The following is a 26,768-nucleotide window of genomic DNA, read 5'->3' as shown; positions in this document are numbered from 1 at the left end:
CAAGTAGAGAGGCTTGTGAGATCAATCCCCAAGAAACAGTTCCTGAAATCCTGATAGAGATGTAAGCTTCTCCATGGACACTTCTGTTCACAAAGGCCTAGATTATGCAAGAAAAGACACATGCCTGGCCTGGCAGATGTTCTTAGGACTGGTTAAACATGCACATGTATGCACCATAGAGAAGCAATGTGTGCTGTCCTTAGTATGCCTCTCCATCCCAGTGTGCCCAGGTCAGTCCCTGTCCACATCTACTGCCCTGGCATAGATTACTAAGAGCACCCCCTTTCACTTCTAACAGTGTCTCGGTTTGAGTGATAAATTATACCATCACCCTAATTATACCACTTCCATGTAGTTTAAGCCTCGGCTCATGAGGTCCATTACTCTCAGGTCATAATTCTCAGGAATTATTCTATTCCTTACAATTAATAGAAATCATCACAAGGTTATGTCTTGTTTCTCCTTTGGCACTCCATATTCCCAGAGGACAGGACACGTGTGTTTATTTATAGAGTGTTTGCCAGGTCTACCATGAAAATAATACATGGGCACATTACTTTTCAGAAGTTAGGTCACGTAGTCTTCACAACAAAACTGCTGGAAGGGTCAAGAGTCATTTCCCTTTTATGGACAGGAGAAGTAAAGTGACTAGCCAAGATCTCACAGGCAGTAAGTGTCAGAATTAGAGCTCAAACTTAGATGGACCTAGCTCCACATCTAAGCATCTTTGTACACCACCATCCTGCAGCTTAAGGCCTGGTTGATCTCTCTTCTACAGCAGATACTGACAGCCTAATGAGAAAGAGGAGAAGACAAAATAACCTTCCTGTCTGGGCTTTGCAAATATAAAGTGCCTTGTAACAACTGAACAATAACAGCCATCGACGTTAGCAGGTGATCAGGATGCAGCTAATGCTGTTGACAGTGCAGAGATTTTTATGATTATCTCTTAATGTATGTCAGGTCAGATGTAATACCCTGTAATGTCAGAGCTTATCAGTCTTGCTCGAGGCAGGCACACATGACACACACCACTGGGTGCTCTTGGCACACGTTCAAACCCAAGCTGTCAGGGCTTTCTCAACACCAGCCTCTGGGCAGGTACACATGGAAGGTGCGGATCACTCAGGGATGGACTGTTAAGCTGAGAGAGCCACGCCTGGGACCTGCATCAGCACAACATAGCCTCAGGGTGGTTTCTGAAGCAATTTGTTACCCTATCAGGGACAGAGAAATGGCTCCTGTGGAACCCTAGGAACTGGAGTGTCCTCACCTTCCGTCAGGCTAAAGTCTCTCTCCCTCCAGAGATAGGCTAAGAACTACTGCTGCTAAACCTTATTCTTGTCCTGGCTCAGCTTCAAGCCATCTGGGTAACCTTGGGCAGGTCCTCAGGTAGGAGGAATGGCTGGAGAGAGCTAGGTTCAAATACTGGCAAGGATCACTTCTCGGTCCCTCTGAGGTTCACGCTCCTCCCCTATAAACCCTGGTTGTAGCGATCACCTTGCAGGACTGCTGTGTAGATGAAATACCCAGAGATTTTCATATAGCAGGTCCTCAGAAAAGGTGGACTGCACTCTTAGTATCACTATCATCACCATTGCCATCTCCCCTTAGAGGCTAAAACAGCAGAAGGTGGATGTGGAAGAAATCACCTCCCTGCATTTCTGCTTTCTGCATCTCTGTCCTGGAACACTCCACGGTTAATGGAACCCCAAGCAGAGATGGCAAAGCAGGAGTGCTAACTCGCTTCCTGGAACATGGTCCCCTGGTCTAGCACTTCTCCTAGGTGTGTACACCTTGCAATTAGTCAAGTAATTAGGTTCATGAGTAAACTGAATTAGGAAAAATGATATTCTAACCCCTTTCTCTGGGCAAGAGCTGTTTATTAATGCCAATGGGGGTACACATCCAAGGGTAGTCCTTCAATTCTCTATTTCTAATGTTTTACTATTTTCTCTTTTTACTTTTCATTAGGGAAATTTTCAAATACTCTAAAAGGAGAGAAAAAATATTACAAGACTTCATTTTCAACGATTAACACCATTTTGCCATTCTTTTTTTAATATGCCTAATACACATACATTTTTAAGGCAAATTGCCAACATCATGCCATTTCCTCCATTTCATCCTTGTTAGTACACAGGAAAGAGTAGGGCTGGGGCCAGGGTGGGGAGCAGTGGAGAGTGGAGAAGGCTGTCCAAGGACTCAGACAACTTGTCCTGGAATGTTACCTGGGCCCAGGGCCTCAGAAACTGCTATTTCACAATAAAAGGGACAGATGAGGGGAAGGAGAGTTAGGGGCAGATCTGGAGGAAGCTACATTGGAATCTGCCTTGGAATCTAGGAATACAAGTTTCAAGAATAGGGTGATTCACTTGACTGACAAAAACCACGCAACCTAAAAGTTGTGAGTTAAGTGTTATTTGGGGATCTTACTGAGGACTGTAGCCAGGAGACAGACTCTCAGATAGCTCTGAGGAACTGCTCTGAAGAGGCAGGGTAGGAGCCAGGATATAGAGTAGTTTTCTTGCTGGGAAAAAAGCAAGTAATCAAACATCAAAAGATTGCTGCTAATCACAAAGAACAGACATCTCAAGTTAATGATTTTAGTCCTTTTTTATGTATGGGAAGATGCAAGAGTTTGGGCTCATTGAAATTATTCCTTAGATATGCATTTAACTATCTAGGGCCAGTATCCAAAGCACAGAATGCTTCCTCTTTTTCTCCATCCAGAATTCCCCTCAGGGTACACATTGAGGGGTAGGGGGTAAAGTGGGAGGGGCATCTGCAGTGGCTGATGGCTTGATGGTGGGCAATATTTGTTATTTACTGGAATGGCAGGCAACATTCTTTGTCGGCAATTCCTCAGGACAAAAGGCGCACAAGCATTTCTGGGAACAGTTGGGGTCTCATGCCCCTAACACTAGTGTGGAGGACATTATGGAGCTCTGGAACTGTCCCAGAGCCTGGAGGTACATCCACACTAGGGCCCATATCAGGGGAGATAATATAACCATCCCCTGGGACTCTCAAGCAGCAGCCTTGGAGAAGAATGGCATCACCAGACAGTGAACAAGAAGTTGGAAGCAGCCACTGCTCCAGCCTCCCACCACCCAGCTCCCATCCTGCCAAATGTAGATCCTGCTATCTCTTTTCATAGAAGTAGACTTACAGGAGGAGTCAATTAAGGGAACAAACACTTGGCACACCAAGAGAGGAGCAAGCCAGCTTCAATAAGATGAAAATGTGCCACCCCCACCAAAAAAAAAAGTGTCTTCACATCAAGAAAACAAGGTGTGCCCATTTTATGGATGAGGAAAGTAAGCCTCAGAAAAGAAAATTGCTCAAAATAACAGCTAGCAAATGGCAAAAGCAGGTCTACTCATTCTCCTTCCTCATCCTTTCTTCCTAGCTCAAGATTAGCTCCCAGAATTGGAAGATTTATTTCTGGTAGGAAACATTTTTGTATGACTGATTCACTAATCAACTTGGTTTGAGTTTCATAAAAGGCAGTGCTGGGAACACTGAGTCAGTACTTCTTTCCTGTTACCAGCTTACAGAGAGGAAGAGAATGCAAAAAGCTCAGATATGCAAATGAACATTTGGACTGATTTCCACTGGAATTTTAGCCTCCAAGAGAGTTCTTTATACCCTGCAGAAATTTGTTTCTGCTTAACTGGTGAAAAAGAAGGAAAGATATTTCCAGATGACCTAGCCTAGGAATAAAAGTTTCTGGAAGCAAATGTTAGTTAAACAAGGATCATATTGGCTAAATAAATGCTCCACTCATTGAAAGGAATGGAGAAAGAGAATTCCCAAGTTCTAAATTGTGAGAGCAAATGGGTATCTTCTACATTCATTTCTCACCTTTCTTCCACTCAGGCCCATACCTCAGTCAAGGTCTGGGATGGTCTCAGGAGGGTACCCAAGGATGTGAGCAGGAAAGTGGGCAGCAGCCTCCCCTCTAAGTTAAAAAAGTCAACTGTAATGAACTAAAGCATGTGGTTTATACACAAGACCCTCTGCTGGCCCTGGGGTTGAGAGGGGAAACAGAAGCTCTGTAGCCCTTACCCTCAAGAGGTCCTGGGTCTCAAGAAGGACTAAGATGCATAAATAAAGGCAATTAGGAATTACCCAGGTGTGCTCAGGGAAGACAGGCCAGGAGCTCTGAGTGCTGCCTTCCAGGGGAATTTCTAACACTATGGGTGCCCCAGGCCACTAATGGGACCCTTTGGTCTTGAATGAAAAGTCCACACTTTAGCCCTGTGTGCTCAGTCACTTTTATTTTTTTTTAATTAAAAAAAAATTTTTTTTTGGCCATGCAGTGCAGTTTGTGGAATCTTAGTTCCCTGACCAGGGATTGAACCTGGGCCACCACAGTGAAAGCACCAAGTCTTAACAACTGAACCACAAGGGAATTCCCCCAGTGACTTTTATTAAGCTGGACAGATGTCCAATACATAGTTAAGTCTTGACCAGTTCACTACAGTGCCTCACCTTGCCTCCTTTCTTGTGCTCCCCATCTCACCCAGGCCCCACACATAGGAGGCACCTCTCAGAACCCAAACACAGGATAGTTCAGACAGCGACTGTCCACTCCTGATGAATGCTCTTGGAGTCAGGTTTCCAGAGCTGCTGATAACCTGGCAATTAACCACAAGGCTGAAAGAATACAGTTTGAATCCTTTGATAACTCTTGGCATGCCTCAGCACTATCTCCTTCTGTTTTCAGTCATCCTGACACTGCAGAGGCAGCTGTAGAGTGATGCATATATTAATGATGCCCTGAGAGTAAGGCCAGACTAATATAGCTACCAATGCCTGAGGTTGAGTTTCCCAACTGTTTGTAACTGGGTCACTATTTTTAGTTGGAAACTCCAGTCAAAAATGTCAAAAAGGGAAAATGAATGTGAATTTGGCTGAGAGGAAAGAACCAGGGGTGGGGTTTCCATTCCGTCTTATTTAGCAACTCATCATGGGTCTGAAAAAAGCATTTCCTAGCTCTGGGTCTCAGATTTTCTCACCTGAATGACCAAAGGTTTGGATTCACCTTTGTTGACTGAAATAAAAATGCTCAACATGAAAGCTATGAGTTTCAGTTTTATTTGGGTACTTACTGAGAACTATAGTGTGGGAGACAGCCTCTCAGAGAACTCTGAGGAACTGCTCTAAAGAGATAGGGGGTCAGCATATATGTGATTTTGGTGAAGGGGTTACATGCAACCAAGCACACATCTTGGTCAAAGGCTGCTGCTAGTCCTGAGAAACAGATATCTTACTTAATAGTTTTAGTGCTTTGCAAAGTATGGGAAGATACAAAAATTCAGGTTCATAAAGATTTTCTCCTGAAAATACCTAACTAGCTGAAAGCGTGTTCTGCCAGTTTTCTCCAAGCACAAAGTGCCTCATTCCTGATTCCTACCTTGAACTCATTTCAGGATGTGTTAAAGGTTAGCAGGTGCAGTGGCTAATGGACATTTATGGAGCTGGATGGTGAGCAACATTTTTTAGTTGCCACCTTCAACTGGACATTCTATGAATCAGAGACCAGCAACACTGAAGGGAGAAGGGACTCAGCTTCATGAAGCAAACCATCCTGCTGAAGAATTCTTTCAAGTGTTTCTAACACTAAGGCTTGTAACAAGGTCTCATATCCTTGCCCAGGAGAATTGGAAAGGAAAAATATTCAGCAGGGTCCCACCTGACAGAGTTTGATTCTAATGTCACTGCATAAGGCAAGAATAATACACAGTTAGATTTCCCCACAGGAAGGTGCCACTATTCCACCAGCCAAGCCCACCAGTGTTCCCCTCCAGCCTCAGGACTGCCAATGTTCTTTCATTAAAGAATTGCCTTGCTTTTAGGGGACATAAAAAATAACATACTTTCCAAAACATGTAAACAGCTCATATAACTTAATATCAAAAACAAACAACCCAATTAAAAAATGAGCAGAAGACCTGAATAGACATTTTTCCAAAGAAGACATACAGATGGCCAACACATGAAAAGATGCTCAATATTGCTAATCATCAGAGAAATGCAAATCAAAAAACCACAATGAGATATCACTTCACACCTATCACAATGTCTATCATCAAAAAGACCACAAATAACAAGTGTTGGTGAAGATATGGAGAAAAGGGAACCCTTGTATACTGTTGAAGGTAATGTAAATTCATGTAGCCACTATGGAAAACAGAATGGAGGTTCCTCAAAAAACTAAAGATAGAACCACCATGTGATCCAGCAATTCCACTCCTAGGTATATATCTGAATAAAATAAAAACACTAATTCAAAGAGATACATGCACCCCAATATTCATAGCAGCATTATTTACAATTGCCAAGATATGGAAGCAACCTAAGTGTCCATCAATAGATGAATGGATAAAGAAGATGTGTGTGTGTGTGTATGTGTGTGTATATATATATATATATATATATATATATATATATATATATTCTTGAAACTAATATACTATTGTAAATCAACTATACTTTAATATTAAAAATTTTTTTAAAACAGCATAATTAAGGTATTATCAGAGCCTAACTGACTGGGGAAAGGGAAATATCCAATATCAGCCAGCCCTAGCATTCCACGTAGGAAGAGGGAAATACTCCAGCCCCTCTAGCCATTCTGTCCTACCTAAAAAGAGAGAAAACACATTGAGAAACACTTGTGAGTTCACAGCCCAGTGGCACATGCTCACTAAAAGACTAGACCTAATCATAAGAATGCTCCCTCTCCCCCACACCTCATCACCATATTACTAAAGGCTTATTTACAGCAGTTCCTTTTACCTGGTATATCATGTCTAGCTATCAGTAAAAAATTACAAGGCATACCAAAAGACAAAACTACAATTTGAAAAGACAGAGCAAGCATCAAATCAGACATGGCAGGGATGTTAGAATTATCAGACCAGGATTTAAAATAATTATGATTGATATACTAAGGGATCTAATTGATAAAGTAGACAGCATGTAAGAACAAATGGGCAATGTAAGCAGAAAGATGAAAATCCTAAGAAATAACTAAAAAGAATAGAGATTAAAAAAAACACTGTAATAGAAATGAAGAATGACTTTGACGGGTTCATTAGTAGCTGAGGATGTAGCTGAGGAAAGGTTTCTGAGCTAGAGGATATATCAGTAGAATCTTCTAAAATCAAAAAGCAAATAGAACAAAGACTGAGAAAAAGAACATAAAATCCAAAGACTGTGGGACAACCACAAAATCTATAGTGGGTATACCAGAAAGAGAAGAGAGAAAGGAACAGGAAAGATATGTGAAACAATAATGAGAGAATTTCCACAATGACAGATCCAGGAAGTTCAGAGAACCAAGCAGGATAAATGTCAAAAAATTTCACTTTGGTATTTTAACAGAAAATCAAAGAAAAAATCCTGAAGGAAGCCAGAGGGAAAACACACATTACCTACCTATAGAGAAACAAAGAGTCACATCTGACTTCTTTACAGAAACCATGCAAACCAGAAGCAAGTGGAGTGAAATATTTAAAGTATTGTGGGTAGTGGAGATCAAGATGGCAGAGTAGAAAGATATGGAGCTCACCTCTCCCCACAAACACATCAAAAATACATCTACATATGGAACAATTATCACAGAATGCCAACCGAAGCCTGGTACAGCTTATACAACCAAAGCTGAGAGAAAAATCCCCACAGGATGAAGAGAAAGAAAGAAAAAAGAAAAAGAAATGAGGATGAACAAGTGCCCTGGGAGGGAGCTGTATAAGAGGAAAGATTCCCTCACCTTGACAACTCCCTTCTCTGGCAGGATGTCCTCTGGGATCAACAGGGAGCTAGAGTGGCCTGGACTTTGCTTGAGAGGAGTGTGTGGATGCTGGCTTGCTAGCAGACAGGGCAGAGAGAGACCAGCACTGATAGCTGTCACATTGTCACATTTCCCAGCCTGAAATGTGTACCTGCTAGTACATGCAGTGGCTGGCTGCTGAAACTCAGGCTTCAGTAAAGGGACCTGGGGAGTGGACACAGTTTGGCTTTGCAGAGACAGCCTGAGAGGCCTGGAGTGTGATCTGGGCCAACATTGTTGGTGTGTGCAAGACAGGGCACTAGTCCACCATAGGAGCTCCATTTTCAGCATGTTAATGGCAGGGCATGGCTCCAGCAGCTGTGAACACCCACACCACACAGGCGGAGCTGACATCCAAGTCTATTGTCAACACTTCCTCAGTGAAGGTGAGTCCAGAAGTGGCACCAGCAGCAACACACTTTGTTGGCACTCACACCAGGTGGTGAGTGACATCACAGAATTGCATGTCCCCAGCAGACAGCCCTTGGGGAGGAATATGCAGCAGCTCCTTTCCTAGTGGGAGCACTCCAGTTGTTCCTACCTCACACTGCAGCTTAGAACTGAATCTGGGGCTTCTACAGGGGGCTGTGACAACCACAAAGCAAAAAGGAGGCCCTGCACAACATCTCCTGCAGGCTCTGGTCACCACAACACCAATCACACCCCCATCAAGAGGACAATGGCCAGCACACTCTGAGGAAAGACATGGTAGGCATCCTTAGAAAAGGCAGCCCTCACACCAAAAATATTGGATTCACACTGTCTACACAGAGACACTCTCACATAAAAACATCCCTTCAAAACCACAGTAGATAAGTGTTTCTCCTAAATTCATAGTCAGAGAAATTTAAGTAAAATGAAAAAGCAGAACTACTCCCTATTAAAACAACAAGGTAAATCCCCTGAAAGAAGAAAAAACAATTAAACAGACTTCTCCAGTCTACCAGACCCTGAGTTCAAAAATGAGGTAATAAAAATGCTGAAGGAATTAAGAAAGATTATCTATAGAAATGCAGATCACTGTAACAAGGAACCAATCAAAATTAAACAACTCAATTGTGAAGACAAAAACCGAGCTAAAGGCAATGAATAGCAGATGAAATAATGCAGAAGAATGAATAAATGATCTGGAAGGTAGAATAATGGAAATCACCCAATCAGAACAGCACATAGAAAGACAAAAAAATAAAATCAACATACGAGATCTATGGGATAATATTAAGCATGCCAACCTATGCATCATGGGGATTCTAGAAGGAGAAGAGAAAAGGGGATAGAAAATATATTCAAAGAAATTATGGCTGAAAACTTCCTAAACCTAAAGAAGGAAACAGATATTCAGATACAGGAAGCACAGAGGGTCCCAAACAAGATGAACCAAACAAAATCACACCAAGACATATCAGAATTAAAATGGCAAAAGTTAAAGACAAAGAGAGAATTCTAAAGACAGCAAGAGAAAAATAGAGTCAGTTACAAAGGAAACCGCATAAGGCTATCAGCAGATTTCTTCCCAGAAACTTTGCAGGACAGAAGAGAGGGGCATTATATGTTGAAAACCTTGAAAGGGAAAAATCTGCAACCTAGCACACTCTACCCAGCAAGATTATTGTTTAGAATAAAAGGAGAAACTAACAATTTCTCAGATAAGCAAAAACTAAGCATACAGTGATTCTAAACCTAACCTAAAAGCAATATTGAAAGGTCTTTTCTAAATAGAAAAGAAGCAAGAATCTATAGTAAAGGGAAAAACACAACAGGAAAGGCAAATATGTAAAAGGATTGTAGAGCACATAAATAAGCCAGTACATAGATCTAGAAACAATCAAAAAAATTTGAAAGGCAATTATAACTACAATGAACAGCAAAAGGATAAATGTAAAGATGTTAAATAGAACATCAAAACAAAAAATGTGGGGGAAGGGAGTAAAAATGTAGATCTTTTAGAATGTGTTTGTAACTTGTATGACTGTTGGTCTAAAACAAGTAGGTATAGTTATAGGTTAACATACTTTAAAACCAGGGTAACCACAAATCAAAAACATTCAATAGATTCAAAAAACCAAAACAACAACAAAAAAGGAACTCAAGCATAATACAAAAGAAACACTTCAAACCACAAAAGAAAAAACAAAAAGAAGAGGAAAGAAATGAAGAACTACAAAATCAACTGTAAAACAAGGTTGAAAATGGCAATAAATACATACTTGTCAATAATTATTTTAAATGTCAGTGAGCTAAATGCTCCAATCAAGAGATACAGTGGCAGCTTGGATAAAAAAAACAAGAACCTACAATATGCTGCCTACAAGAGACTCACTTTAAGGCAAAAGATACAATAGATTGAAAGTGAGGGGATGAGAAAAGATATTTCATGCAAATAGAAATGACAAGAAAGTGGGGGTAACAATACTCAGACAAAATAGACTGTAGAACAAAGTCCATAAAGAAAGACACTATTTAATAATAAAGGGATCAATAAAAGAAGAGGGTATTACACTCATTAACATTTATACACCCAATATAGAAGCACCTAAATAAGTAAAACAAATACTAACATACATAAAGGGAGAAATTGACAGGGATATGATAACAGTAGGAGACTTTAACACCACACTGACATCAATGGACATATCTGCAGAAAGAAAATCAGTCAGGCAACAGAGATCCTAAATGACATGATAGAGCAGTTGCAAAACAAGAAAAAAAAATGAAAAGAAAAAAATACACATTCTTTTCAAGCATGCATAGATAATTCTCTAGGATATACCATGTACTAGGACACAAAACAAGCCTCAACAAATTTAAGAGGATAGAAATTATTTAAAGCCTCTTTTCTGACCACAAGAGTATGCTACTAGAAATCAACCACAGAAAGAAAAACGAGAAAAGAAAAAGAAAAACAATTACATGGAGACTAAACAACATGCTACTTAAAAAACTAATAGGTCAAGAATGAAATCAAAGCAAAAATCAGAAAACACCTCAAGACAAATGACAATGAAAACGCAACCATACAAAATCTATGGGATGCAGCAAAAGCAGTTCTAAGAGGGAAATTCATAGCAATATAGGCTTTTATCAAGAAACAAGAAAAACTCAAATGAACAACTTAACCTATCACTTAAAAGAATTAGAAAAAGAAGAACAAAGAAAACCCAAATCAGTAGAAGAAAGGAAATAATAAATATCAGAGAGAAAATATTTTTAAAAAACAATAGAAAAGATCAATAAAACAAAGAGCTTGTTTTTTGAAAGGATAAACAAAATCGACAAACCTCTAGCCAGGCTCACCAGGAAGAAAAGAAAGAGGACACAAATAAATAAAATAAGAAATGAAAGAGGAGAAATAACAACTGATACTGCAGAAATACAAAAAAGCATAAGAAAATACTATGAACAGTTCTATGTCAACAAATTGGACAACCTAGAAGAAATAGACAAGTTTCCAGAAAAATACAGCATGCCAAAATATAGTCAAGAAAAATCAGATAATTTGAACAGACTGATGACTGAAAGTGAAATAGAATCTGTAATTAAAAACCTCCCTGCAAACAAAAGTCCAGACTGGATGGCTTCACTGGGGAATTCTACCAAACATACAAAGAACTTCCACCTATGCTTCTCAAATTATTCCAAAAGACCGAAGAGGAGGGAACACTCCCAAAGTCATTCTATATAGCCACCATCACCCTGATACCAAAACCACATAAAGACACTAAAAAGAAAGCAAATTAAAGGTCAATATCTTTGGCCTTTAATATATATTGTGTAAAAATGATCAAACCTTAGCAATTAGCAAACCTTATCCAACAATACATAAAAAGGATCGTATACCATGATCAAGCTGGATTGATTCCAGGGTCACAGGATGGTTCAATGTACACAAATCAGTCAATGTGATACACCATATCAACAAAAGAAGACAAAAACCACATGATCATCTCAATAGATGCAGAGAAAGTATTTGATAAAATTCAACATCAATTCATGATAAAAACTCTCACCAAAGTGGTTATAGAGGGAACATATCTCAATGTAATAAAAGTCATTTATGAGAAATCCACAGCGAGTATAATACTCAAGAGTGGAAAGCTGAAAGCCTTCCCACTGAATTCGGGAAAAAGACAAGTAAGCCCACTTTCACCACTTCTATTTGACACAGTATTGGAAAACCTAGCCACAGCAATCAGACAAAAAAATGGAAAAAAGCATATCCAAATTGGAAGGGAAGAGATAAAATTGTCATTATATGCAGATGACATGATACTCTGTATAGAAAACCCTAAAGACTCCACACAAAAAACTGTTAGAACTGATAAATGAATTTAGCAAGGTAGCAGGAAACAAAATTATTATACATATGAAATGAAATGAAATATCAGAAAGAGAAAGTAAAAAAAATTAAAATCCTGTTTAAAATGATGTCAAAGAAAAATACATAGGAATAAACCTAACCTATGAGGTGAAAGACCTATATGCTGAGAAGTGATATAAAATATTGATAAAGGAAATTGAAGATGATTCAAAGAAATGGAAAGATATCCCATGCTCTTGGATTGGAAGGATTAATATTCTTAAAATGGCCATACCACCCAAAGCAATCTACAGATTTAATGTTATCCCTATCAAATTACCCATAATATTTTTTTACAGAACTAGAACAAATAATCATATAGAATCACAACAAATCCTGAATTACCAAAGCAATCCTGAGGAGAAAGAACAAAGCTGGAGGCACAATCACCCAGACTTCAGATTATACTACAAGCTACAGTAAACAAAACAGCATGATATTGGCACAAAAACAGACATTTAAATCAATGGAATAGAATAGAAAGCCCAGAAATAAAGCCACACACCTATGGTCAATTAATCTCCAACAAAGGAGGCAAGAATATACACTGGAGAAAAAACAGTTTCTTCAACAAGTGGTATTGGGAAAGCTGGACAGCCTCATGCAAATCAATGAAATTAGAATACTCCCTCACACCATATACAAAAATAAACTAAAAATGGTTTAAAGAACTAACTATAAGACATGACACCATAAAACTACAAGAAAAGGGGGATTCCTTGGAGGCCCAGTGGTTAGTGCTCCAATGCCACACTTCCACTACAGGGCATGGGTTTGATTCCTGGTCAGGGAACTAAGATCCCACAAGCTCCACAGTGCAGCAGAAAAAAAAAAAAAAAAACCAAACAAACAAAAAACCTCCAAGAAGAGAACATAGGCAAGATATTCTCTGACATAAATCCATAAATCTTAGCAATTTTTTTTAGCTCAGTTGCCCAAGGTAAAAGAAATAAAAGCAAAAATAAACAATTGGGACCTAATTAAATGTAAAAGATTTGCATAGCAAAGGAAACCATAAACAACCTGAAAAGACAACCTATGGACTGGGAGAAATATTTGCAAACAATATGACTAACAAGAGTTTAGTTTCCAAAATATACAAAGAGCTCATACTACTCAATATCAAAAATAAAACAAAACAAAACAAAAAATCCAATAAAAAAATGGGCTGGGCTTCCCTGGTGGCGCAGTGGTTGGGAGTCTGCCTGCCGATGCAGGGGACACGGGTTTGTGACCCGGTCCGGGAGGATCCCACATGCCGCGGAGTGGCTGGGCCCGTGAGCCATGGCCGCTGGGCCTGCACGTCTGGAGCCTGTGCTCCGCAATGGGAGAGGCCACAACAGTGAGAGGCCCACGTACTGCAAAAAAAAGAAAAAGTCTACAAATAATAAATGCTGGAGAGGGTGTGGAGAAAAGGGTAGGAATGTAAATTGGTGCAACCACTATGGAAAGCAGTATGGAGGTTCCTTAAAAATCTAAAAATAGAGCTACCATATGATCCAGCAATCCCACTCCTGAGCATATATTCAGAAAAGACCAAAACTCTAATTTGAAAAGATACATGCACCTCAATGTTCATAGCAGCACTGTTTACAATAGCCAAGACATGGAAGTATCCATTAACAAATGGATGGATAAAGAAGATGTGGTATATATATGCAGTGGTATATTACTCAGCCATAAAAAAGAATGAAATAATGCAATTTGCAGCAACATGGATGGATCTAGAGATTATCATATTGAATGATGTAAGTCAGACAGAGAAAGACAAATATTATATGATATCACTTATATGTGGAATCTAAAAAATAATACAAATGAATTTATTTACAAAACAGAAACAGACCCACAGACATAGAGAACAAAATTATGGTTACCAAAGAGGAAAGGAAAGGAGGGGAAGGATAAATTGGGACTATGGGATTAAAAGATACATATTGCTATATTTAAAATAGATAATCAGCAAGGACCTACTGTGTGGCACAGTATAACACAGTAGCAAGATAATCAATATCTTGTAATAACCTATAATGGAAATATATTTATATATATAGAATATTGTAAATCAACTATACCTCAATCAAAAAAAGAAAAAGAAGAAAGTGTTGAGATAAAGCAAAAGCCCTACCAAACCAGAATTCTGTACCCTGTGAAAGTATACTTCATGATCAAGGACAAGTAAATACTTTCTCAAACACACAGAAGTTGAGGAAATTTATCACCAGTAGATTCACCTTGCAAGAAACGTTAAAGGAAGTTCTTTAGAAAGAAGGAAAATAATATAGTTCAGACACCAAATCTACATAAAGGGAAGGAAAGGGAGAACATAAGTGAAGGTAAAATAAAAAAACTTTTTTACTCTTAATTGATCTAACAGGTAACAGTTTGTTCAAAACAATAATAACAAAACTATATTTGATTATGTATGCTTATGTATATGTCATATATGTGTGTGTTAGTGTGCTTATGTATGTTTATATATAAGTGAAATGAATGACAGCAGCATTACAAGAGATGGGAGAAAAAAATAGAATTATTTTATTATTATAATGTACTCACACGACCCATGAAGTGACATAGTGTTATTTAAAAGTAGACATGAATTACTTATAAATGTATATTGAAAACTCTAGGACAGCCACTAAAAAAAAGTTTAAAAGAAGTATAACTGATAAGCTAAGAAAGAAGGGAAAAAGGAATCATAAAATGTTCAATTAGGGCTTCCCTGGTGGCGCAGTGGTTGAGGGTCCGCCTGCCAATGCAGGGGACACGGGTTCGTGCCCCAGTCCAGGAGGATCCCACGTGCCGCGGAGCAGCTGGGCCCGTGGGTCATGGCTGCTGGGCCTGCGCGTCCGGGGCCTGTGCTCCGCAGCAGGAGAGGCCACAACAGTGAGAGGCCCGTGTACCGCAAAAAAAAAAAAAAGTTCAATTAAAACAAAAAAAAAAAAGGTACAAAAAGAATAGAAACCAAAAACAGGAACAAAGTAGAAGGACAACACAGAGACAACAGTAATGGATATAGTAGATATTAATCTAGCTAATCAATAAACACTTCAGATACTGATGGTCTAAATGCACCAACTAAAGACAGAGATTGTCAGAGTGGATCAATAAAATATGACCTAACTGCATGTTTTCTAAAAGAAACCCATTTTAAATATAAAGACACATAAATTATAAGTAAATGGATGGAGAAAAGTACACCATGCTAACACTAACCAAAAGAAAGCAGTAGTAGCTATATTAATTTCAGACAGAACTGACTTCAAAGTAAGGAAATTTATCAGGGGTAAAAAGGGCATTACATAATGCTAAAGGGATTCAGTCTCCAGGAAGACATAAAAAATTTTAACATGTAAGCACCTAACAACACAGCATCAAGTTAGATGAGGCAAAAACTGCTGGAATTGTAAGAAGAAATAAATCCACTGTCATGGTTGGAGACTTCAAAACGCCTTTCTCAGAAATGGACAGATCCAGCAGGAAGAAAATCATTTAGCACGTAGTAGAACTCAACAACACCATCAAGCAACAAGGTATAATTGATATTTATCAACTACTTCATCCAACAACAGCAGACTACACATACATCTCAAGCTCACAGGGAACATTTACCAAAACTGACCACATTCTGAGTCATAAATCACACTTTACAAAATTTAAAAGGATAGAAATCATATAATGTCTGCTCTCAGACCACAATGTAATTAAATTAGAAACTAATAACAGAAAGATAACTGGAAAATCCCCAAATAAATGAAGATTAAACAACACACTTCTAAATAGCACATGGATCAAAGAAGAACTTTCAAGATAAATTTTAAAATATTAGGACTAAAAGAAAATAAAAATACAATTTATCAAAATTTGTGAGGTGCAGCTAAAGTATACCTAGAGGAAAATTTATAACATTGAATGCCTATATTAGAAAAATATATAAAATCAATAATATAAGCTTCTACCTTAGGAAACTAGAAAATGAAGAACAAATTAAATACAAAATAAGCAGAAAATAAATAATAAGAATTAGGAAAGAAATCAATGAAATTGAAAACAGAATATCAATAGAGAATAGATAAAACCAAAAGCTAATTCTTTGAAAATATCAATAAAATCAATAATCCCCTAGCCAGGCTCAATTAAAAAAAAAAGACAGAAGACACAAATTACTAGTATCAAAAATGAAAGAGGGAGGACTTCCCTGGTGGCACAGTGATTAAGAGTCCACCTACCGAGGCTTCCGGGAAGATGGCGGAAGAGTAAGACGTGGAGATCACCTTCCTCCCCACAGATACACCAGAAATATATCTACACGTGGAACAACGCCTACAGACCACCTACTGAACGCTGGCAGAAGACCTCAGACCTCCCAAAAGGCAAGAAACCCCCCACGTACCTGGGTAGGGCAAAAGAAAAAAGAATAAATGGAGAAAAAAGAATAGGGACCGGACCTGCACCAGTGGGAGGGAGCTGTGAAGGAGGAAAGGTTTCCACACACTAGGAAGCCCCATCGCGGGCAGAGACTGCAGGTGGTGGAGGGGGAAAGCTTCGGAGCTCCGGAGGTGAGAGCAGCAACAGGGGTGTGGAGGGCAAAGCAGAGAGATTCCTGCACAGAGGATCAGGGCCGACCGGCACTCACCATCCTGAGAGGTTTGTCTGCTCACCCGCCCGGGCGGGCGGGTTTGGGAGTTGAGGCTCGGGCTTCGGTTGGAGCGCCGGAAGAGGACTGGGGTTGGTGGCGTGAGCACAGCTTGCAGGGGGTTAGTGCACCACGGCTAGCCGGGCCGGAGTCCGGGGAAAAGTCTGGATCTGCCGAAGAGGCAAGAGACTTTTTCTTACCTCTTTGTTTCCTGGTGCGCAAGGAGAGGGGATTAAGAGCGCTGCTTAAAGGAGCTCCAGAGATGGGTGCGAGCCGCGGCTAAAAGCCTGGACCCCAGAGACAGACATGAGACGCTAAGGTTGCTGCTGTCACCACCAAGAGGCCTGTGTGCGAGCACAGGTCACTATCCACACGCCGCTTCCAGGGAGTTTGTGCAGCCCGCAACTACCAGAGTCCCGGGATCCAGGGTGAACTCCTCCGGGAGAACGCACAGCGCGCCTCAGGCTGGTGCAACATCATGCTGGCCTCTGCCACTGCAGGCTTGCCCCGCACTCCGTGCCCCTCCCTCCCCCTAGCCTGAGTGAGCCAGAGCCCCCGAATCAGCGGCTCCTTTAACCCCGTCGTGTCTGAGCGAAGAACAGACGCCCTCCAGCGGCCTACACACAGAGGCGGGGCCAAATCCAAAGCTGAGCCCCTGGGAGCTGTGAGAACAAAGAAGAGAAAGGGATATCTCTCCCAGCAGCCTCAGAAGCAGTGGATTAAAGCTCCACAATCAACTTGATGAACCCTGCATCTGTGGAATACATGAATAGACAACGAATCATCCTAAATTAAGGAGGTGGACTTTGAGAGAAAGACTTATTATTTTTTCCCCTTTTCCTCTTTTTGTGAGTGTGTATGTGTATGCTTCTGTGTGAGATTTTGTTTGTATAGCTTTGTTTCCACCATTTGTCCTAGGGTTCTATCCATCCTTTTTAAAAATTTTTTTTTCTTAATAATTATTTTTTATTTTAATACCTTTATTTTACCCTTCCTTCCTTCCTTCCTTCCTCCCTCCCTCCCTCCCTCCCTCCCTCCCTCCCTTCCTTCCTTCCTTCCTTCCTTCCTTCTTTCCTTCCTTCCTTCCTTCCTTCCTTCCTTCCTTCCTTCCTTCCTTCCTTCCTTCCTTCTTTCCTTCCTTCCTTCCCTCCTTTAGACAACGAATCATCCCAAATTGAGGAGGTGACTTTGAGAGGAAGATTTATAATTTTTCCCCTTTTTCTCTTTTTGTGAGTGTGTATGTGTATGCTTCTGTGTGAGATTTTGTCTGTATAGCTTTGCTTCCACCATTTGTCCTAGGGTTCTATCCGTCCGATTTTTGTTTTTAATTTTTTCTATTAATAATTATTTTTTTATTTTAATAACTTTATTATATTATATCCTCATTTTATTTTATCTCCCTTCTTTTTTTCCTTCCTTCCCTCCTTCCTTTCTTCCTCCCTCCCTCCTTTCTTCCTTCCTTCCTTTCTTTCTTTCTTTCTTTCTCTCATTCTACTTCTATTAATTCTTACTTTCTACTTTCTCTCCCTTTTATTCTGAGCCGTGTGGTTGAAAGGCTCTTGGTGCAGCAGCCAGGAGTCAGTGCTGTGCCTCTGAGGAGGGAGAGCCAACTTCAGGACACTGGTCCATAAGAGACCTCCCAGCTCCACATAATATCAACTGGCAAATATCTCCCAGAGATCTCCATCTCAACACCAGCACCCAGCTTCACTCAACGACCAGCAAGCTACAGTGCTGGACATCCTATGCCAAACAACTAGCAAGACAGGAACACAACACCGCCCATTAGCAGAGAGGCTGCCTAAAGTCAAAATAAGTCCACAGACACCTCAAAACACACCACCAGACGTGGACCTGCCCATCAGAAAGACAAGATCCAGCCTCATCCACCACAACACAGGCACTAGTCCCCTCCACCAGGAAGCCTACACAACCCACTGAACTAACCTTAGACACTGGGGACAGACACCAGAAACAATGGGAACTACGAACCTGCAGCCTGCAAAAAGGAGACCCCAAACACAGTAAGATAAGCAAAATGAGAAGACAGAAAAACACACAGCAGATGAAGGAGCAAGATAAAAACCCACCAGACCTAACAAATGAAGAGGACATAGGCAGTCTACCTGAAAAATAATTCAGAATAATGATAGTAAAGATGATCCAAAATCTTGGAAATAGAATAGACAAAATGCAAGACACATTCAAAAAGGAACTAGAAGAACTAAAGACAAAACAAACAATGATGAACAACACAAAAAGTGAAATTAAAAATACTCTAGATGGGATCAATAGCAGAATAACTGAGGCAGAAGAACGGATAAGTGACTGGGAAGATAAAATAGTGGAAATAACTACTGCAGAGCAGAATAAAGAAAAAAGAATGAAAAGAACTGAGGATAGTCTCAGAGACTTCTGGGACAACATTAAACACACCAACATTCGAATTATAGGGGTTCCAGAAGAAGAAGAGAAAAAGAAAGGTACTGAGAAAATATTTGAAGAGATTATAGTTGAAAACTTCCCTAATATGGGAAAGGAAATAGTTAATCAAGTCCAGGAAACACAGAGTCCCATACAGGATAAATCCCAGGAGAAATACACCAAGACACATATTCAACTGTCAAAAATTAAATACAAAGAAAACGTATTAAAAGCAGCAAGGAAAAAACAACAAATAACACACAAGGGAATCCCCATAAGGTTAACAGCTGATCTTTCAGCAGAAACTCTGCAAGCCAGAAGGGACTGGCAGGACATATTTAAAGTGATGAAGGAGAACAATCTGCAACCAAGATTACTCTACCCAGCAAGGATCTCATTCAGATTTGATGGAGACATTAAAACCTTTACAGACAAGAAAAAGCTGAGAGAGTTCAGCAGCACCAAACAGACTTTACAACAAATGCTAAAGGAACTTCTTTAGGCAAGAAACACAAGAGAAGGAAAAGACCTACAATAACGAACCCAAAACAATTAAGAAAATGGGAATAGGAACATACATATCGATAATTACCTTAAATGTAAATGGACTACATGCTCCCACCAAAAGACACAGATTGGCTGCATGGATACAAAAACAAGACCTGTACATATGCTGTCTACAAGAGACCCACTTAAGTCCTAGAGACACATACAGACTGAAAGTGAGGGGATGGAAAAATATATTTCATGCAAATGGAAACCAAAAGAAAGCTGGAGTAGCAATTCTCATATCAGACAAAATAGACTTTAAAATAAAGAGTATTAGAAGACACAAAGAAGGACACTACATAATGATCAAGGGATCGATCCAAGAAGAAGATATAACAATTGTAAATATTTATGCACCCAACATAGGAGCACCTCAATACATAAGGCAAATACTAACAGCCATAAAAGGGGAAATTGACAGTAACACATTCATAGTAGGGGCCTTCAACACCCCACTTTCACCAGTGTACAGATCATCCAAAATGAAAATAAATAAGGAGACAAAAGCTTTAAATGATACGTTAAACAAGATGAACTTAACTGATATTTATAGGACATTCCATCAAAAAACAACAGAATACACATTTTTCTCAAGTGCTCATGGAACATTCTCCAGGATAGATCATATCTTGGGTCACAAATCAAGCCTTGGTAAATTTAAGAAAACTGAAATTGTATCAAGTATGTTTTCCTAGCACAATGCTATGAGACTAGATATCAATTACAGGAAAAGATCTGTAAAAAATACAAACACATGGAGGATAAACAATACACTACTTAATAACGAAGTGATCACTGAAGAAATCAAAGAGGAAATCAAAAAATACCTAGAAACAAATGACAATGGAGAAATGACAATCAAAAATCTATGGGATGCAGTAAAGGTAGTTCTAAGAGGGAAGTTTATAGCAATACAATCCTACCTTAAGAAACAGGAAACAACTCGAATAAACAACCTAACCTTGCACCTAAAACAATTAGAGAAAGAAGAATTTAAAAACCCCAAAGTTAGCAGAAGGAAAGAAATCATAAAAATCAGATCAGAAATAAAAGAAAAAGAAATGAAGGAAACGATAACAAATATGAATAAAACTAAAAGCTGGTTCTTTGAGAAGATAAACAAAATTGATAAACCATTAGCCAGACTCATCAAGAAAAAAAGGAGGAAGACTCAAATCAATAGAATTAGAAATGAAAAGGAGAAGTAACAACTGACAAGCCAGAAATACAAAAGATCATGAGACATTACTACAAGCAACTCTATGCCAATAAAATGGACAACCTGGAAGAAATGGACTAATTCTTAGAAAAGCACAACCTTCTGAAACTGAACCAGGAAGAAATAGAAAATATGAAAAGACCAATCATAAGCACTGAAATTGAAACTGTGATTAAAAATCTTCCAACAAACAAAAGCCCAGGACCAGATGGCTTCACAGGCGAATTCTATCAAACATTTAGAGAAGAGCTGACACCTATCCTTCTTAAACTCTTCCAAAATATACCAGAGGGAGGAACACTCCCAAACTCATTCTACGAGGCCACCATCACCCTGATACCAAAACCAGACAAGGATGTCACAAAGAAAGAAAACTACAGGCCAATATCACTGATGAACATAGATGCAAAAATCCTCAACAAAATACTAGCAAACAGAATCCAACAGCACATTAAAAGGATCATACACCACGATCAACTGGGGTTTATTCCAGAAATGCAAGGATTCTTCAATATATGCAAATCAATCAACGTGATACAGCATATTAACAAACTGAAGGAGAAAAACCATATGATCATCTCAATGGATGTACAGAAAACTTTCGACAAAATTCAACACCGATTTATGACAAAAACCTGGCAGAAAGTAGGCATAGAGGGAACTTTCCTCAACATAATAAAGGCCATATATGACAAACCCACAGCCAACATCATCCTCAATGGTGAAAAACTGAAAGCATTCCCACTAAGATCAGGAACAAGACAAGGTTGCCCACTCTCACCACTCTTATTCAATATAGTTTTGGAAGCTTTAGCCACAGCAATCAGAGAAGAAAAGGAAATAAAAGGAATCCAAATCAGAGAAGAAAAGTAAAGCTGTCACTGTTTGCAGATGACATGATACTATACACAGAGAATCCTAAAGATGCTACCAGAAAACTACTAGAGCTAATCAATGAATTAGGTAAAGTAGCAGGATACAAAATTAATGCACAGAAATCTCTGGCATACCTATACACTAATGTTGAAAAATCTGAAAGTGAAATCAAGAAAACACTCCCATTTACCATTGCAACAAACAGAATAAAATATCTAGGAATAAAGGTACCCACGGAGACAAAAGACCTGTATGCAGAAAATTATAAGACACTGATGAAAGAAATTAAAGATGATACAAATAGAGGGAGAGACATACCATGTTCTTGGATTGGAAGAATCAACATTGTGAAAATGACTCTACTACCCAAAGCAATCTACAGATTCAATGCAATCTGTAAAACACTACCACTGGCATTTTTCACAGAACTAGAGCAAAAACTTTCACAGTTTGTATGGAAACACAAAAGACCCTGAATAGCAAAAGCAATAATGAGAACGAAAAATGGAGCTGGGGGAATCAGGCTCCCTGACTTCAGACTATACTACAAAGCTACAGTAATCAAGACAGTATGGTACTGGCACAAAAACAGAAAGATAGATCAATGGAACAGGATACAAAGCCCAGAGATAAACCCACACACATATGGTCACCTTACCTTTGATAAAGGAGGCAGGAATGTACACTGTAGAAAGGACAGCCTCTTCAATAAGTGGTGCTGGGAAAACTGGACAGGTACATGTAAAAGTATGAGATTAGATCACTCCCTAACAGCATACACAAAAATAGGCTCAGAATGGATTAAAGACCTAAATGTAAGTCCAGAAACTATCAAACTCTTAGAGGAAAACATAGGCAGAACACTCTATGACATAAATCACAGCAAGATCCTTTTTGACCCACCTCCTAGAGAAATGGAAATAAAAACAAAAATAAACAAATGGGACCTAATGAAACTTCAAAGCTTTTGCACAGCAAAGGAAATCATAAACAAGACCAAAAGACAACCCTCAGAATGGGAGAAAATATTTGCAAATGAAGCAACTGACAGAGGATTAATCTCCAAATTTTACAAGCAGCTCATGCAGCTCAATAGCAAAAAAACCAACAACCCAGTACAAAAATGGGCAGAAGACCTAAATAGACATTTCTCCAAAGAAGATGTACAGATTGTGAACAAACCCATGAAAGGATGCTCAACATCACTAATCGTTAGAGTAATGCAAATCAAAACAACAATGAGATATCATCTCACACCAGTCAGAATGGCTATCATCATAAAATCTAGAAACAATAAATGCTGGAGAGGGTGTGGAGAAAAGGGAACACTCCTGCACTGCTGGTGGGAATGTGAATTGGTTCAGCCAGTATGGAGAATAGTAAGGAGGTTCCTTAAAAAACTACAAGTAGAACTACCATATGACCCAGCAATCCCACTACTTGGCATATACCCTGAGAAAACCATAATTCAAAGAGAGTCATGTACCAAAATGTTCATTGCAGCTCTGTTTACAGTAGCCCGGAGATGGAAACAACCTAAGTGTCCATCATTGGATGAATGGATAAAGAAGATGTGGCACATATATACAATGGAATATTACTCAGCCATAAAAAGAAACAAAATTGAGCTATTTGTAATGAGGTGGATAGACCTAGAGTCTGTCATACAGAGTGAAGTAAGTCAGCAAGAGAAAGACAAATACCGTATGCTAACACATATATATGGAATTTAAGAAAAAAAATGTCATGAAGAACCTAGGGGTAAGACAAGAATAAAGACACAGACCTACTAGAGAATGGACTTGAGGATATGGGGAGGGGGAAGGGTAAGCTGTGACAAAGCGAGAGAGAGGCATGGACATATATACACTACCAAACGTAAGGTAGATAGCTAGTGGGAAGCAGCCTCATAGCACAGGGAGATCAGCTCGGTGCTTTGTGACTGCCTGGAGGCGTGGGATAGGGAGGGTACGAGGGAGGGAGACGCAAGAGGGAAGAGATATGGGAACATATGTATATGTATAACTGATTCACTTTGTTATAAAGCAGAAACTAACACACCATTGTAAAGCAATTATACTCCAATAAAGATGTAAAAAAAAAAAAAAAAGAGTCCACCTGCCAATACAGGGTATGGGGGTTTGAGCCCTCATCTGCAAGATCCCACATACTGTGGAGCAACAAAGCCCAGGTGCCACAACTACTGAGCCTGCACTCTACGGCCCATGTGCCACAACTACTGAGCCCCCATACCATAACTACTGAAACCCATGTGCTTAGAGCCCATGCTCCACAACGAGAGAAGGCACCACAATGAGAAGCCCGTGCACTGCAGCAAAGAGTAGCCCTTGCTCACTGCAACTAGAGAAAGCCTGTATTCAGCAATGAAGACCCAATGCAGCCAAAATAAATAAATAAATAAATGAATAAAAATGAAAGAGGGAAAAAAATGAAAGATGGGACATCACTACAGCTCACATGGACCTTGAAAAGAAAATAAAAGAATATTATGAACAACTCTATACCTACAGATTTGCTAATCTAAATGAAGTGGATCAATTCCTTGGAAAAAAAAGAAATCTGCCAAAACTCATATAAGAAGAAATAGATCATTTGAATAGGCCTATATCTATTAAAGAAATTAAATCCATAATTAATAACCCTCCAAAACAGAAATCACCAGGCCCAGATAGGTTCACTGGTGAATTCTAGCAAACATTTAAAGAAGAAGTTATACCAGTTCTTTACAATCTCCTCTAGAAGAAAGGAACAGAGGGAATACTTCCTAACTTATTCTATGACACCAGTGTTACCCTAATACCAAAACCAAAGACATCACAAGAAAAGAAAACTAGAGACCAATATCTCTCATGAACGTAGATGCAAAAATCCTCAGTAAAATATTAGCAAATCCAATCCAAAATGTATAAAAAGAATTATGCACCATGGCCAAGTTGGATTTATCCCAGATATGCAGGGCTGGTTCAACATTCTAAAATGTAGTTCATCACATCAGTAGACTAAAAAAGAAACACCACTTGATTATATTAATAGATGTAGAAAAAGCATTTGACAAAACCAAGACCCATTCATGATAAAAACACTCAGTAAACTAGGAATACAGGGGAACTTCCTCAACTTGATAGAAAATATCTACAAAAAACCTACAGCTAACATCATACTTAATGGTGAGAAAAATCAAAGCTTTCCCATTAAGATCAGGTACAAGACAAGGATGTCTCCTCTCACCACTCCTTTCCAACTTCTTCCTGGCAGTCCTTGCTAATACAAGCAAAGGAAATAAAAGGTAAACAGATTTGAAAGGAAGTACTAAAACTGGTTTTGTTTGCAGGTGACATGATTATATATGTAAAAAATCTGGAAAAACCAACAATAAAACTCCTGAAACTAATAAGCAATTACAGCAATGTAGCAGGATACAAAGTATATGTACAAAAGTCAATCGCTTTTCTATATACTGACAATGAACAAGTATAACTTCAAATTGAAAACACAATATTATTTAATTAGCACTCCCCAACATAAAATACTTAAGTATAAATCTAACAAAGTATGTACAAGCCTTATACAAGGAAAACTACAAAACTCTGATGAAAGAAATCAAAGAAGAATTAAATAACTGGAGAGCTATTCTATGTTCATGGATAGGAGAACTCAATATTGTCAAGATGTCAGTTCTTCCTGACTTGATCTATATATTCAATGCAATCCAAACAAAATCCCAGTTATTTGATGGATATTGACAAACTGATTTTAAAGTTTATAAGGAGAGGCAAAAGACCAGAACAGCCAGCACAATTGGAGAACAAAATTGGAGGAATGATGCTACCAGACTTCAAGATTTACTCTAAAGCTATAGTAATCAAGACTGTGTGGTATTGGCAAAAAATAGACAAATAATTTAATGGAACAGAATAGAGAACTCAGAAATAGACCCACAGAAATATAGTTATCTGATCTTTGACAAAAGAGCAAAGGCAACACAATAAAGCAAAAATATTGCGCTGGAAAAACTAGACATCCCTGGGGGGGGCGGGAATATATCTAGACACAGATCTTAGACTCTTCACAAAAATTAACTCAAAATGGAGCATAGAATGCATAAAACGCTAAACTATAAAATTCCTAGAGAGTGACATAGGAGCAAATTTAGTTAACCTTGGGTATTACTATACCTTTTTTAGATGTAACACCAAAGACACAATCCATAAAAGAAATAATTGATAAACAGGACTTCATTAACTTTAAGTACTTCTGTCTTAAAAAGACAATATCAAGAGAATTAGAAGGCAAACCACAGATTTGGAGAAAATATTTGCAAAAGGCATATCTGATAAAGGACTGATATCCAAAATATACTAATAATTCTTAAAATTTAACAGTAAAACAGCCCAATTAAATAATGAGCCAAAAATCTTAATAGACATCACAAGGAAAATATACAGATGGCAAATAAGCATATGGAAAGATGTTCAAAATCATATTACATGAGGAAAATGTGCAATAAAAAGATACCACTGTGCACCTATTAGAATGGCCAACATCTGGGCCACTGACATTAAATGCTGGTGAGACGTGGAGCAATAGAAACATTGCGGGCGGAAATGCACAATGGTACATCACTTTGGAAGACAGTTTGGCAGTTTCCTATAAAACTAAACATACTCCTAACATATGATTCAGCAATCCCACATCTTGGTATTTACCCAATGATTTGAAAACTTATGTCCGTACAAAAACCTGTACATAGATGTCTATAAGAGCATTGTTCAAAATTGCCAAAACTTGGAAGCAATCAAGACGTCCTTCTGTAGGTGAATGGACAAATAAACAGTGGTAC

This window comes from Delphinus delphis, chromosome 20, assembly GCF_949987515.2.
Source record: "Delphinus delphis chromosome 20, mDelDel1.2, whole genome shotgun sequence".
Lineage (NCBI taxonomy): Eukaryota > Metazoa > Chordata > Mammalia > Artiodactyla > Delphinidae > Delphinus > Delphinus delphis.
The sequence above is the reverse complement of the archived record's forward strand: the minus strand, read 5'-3'. Positions refer to the sequence as shown.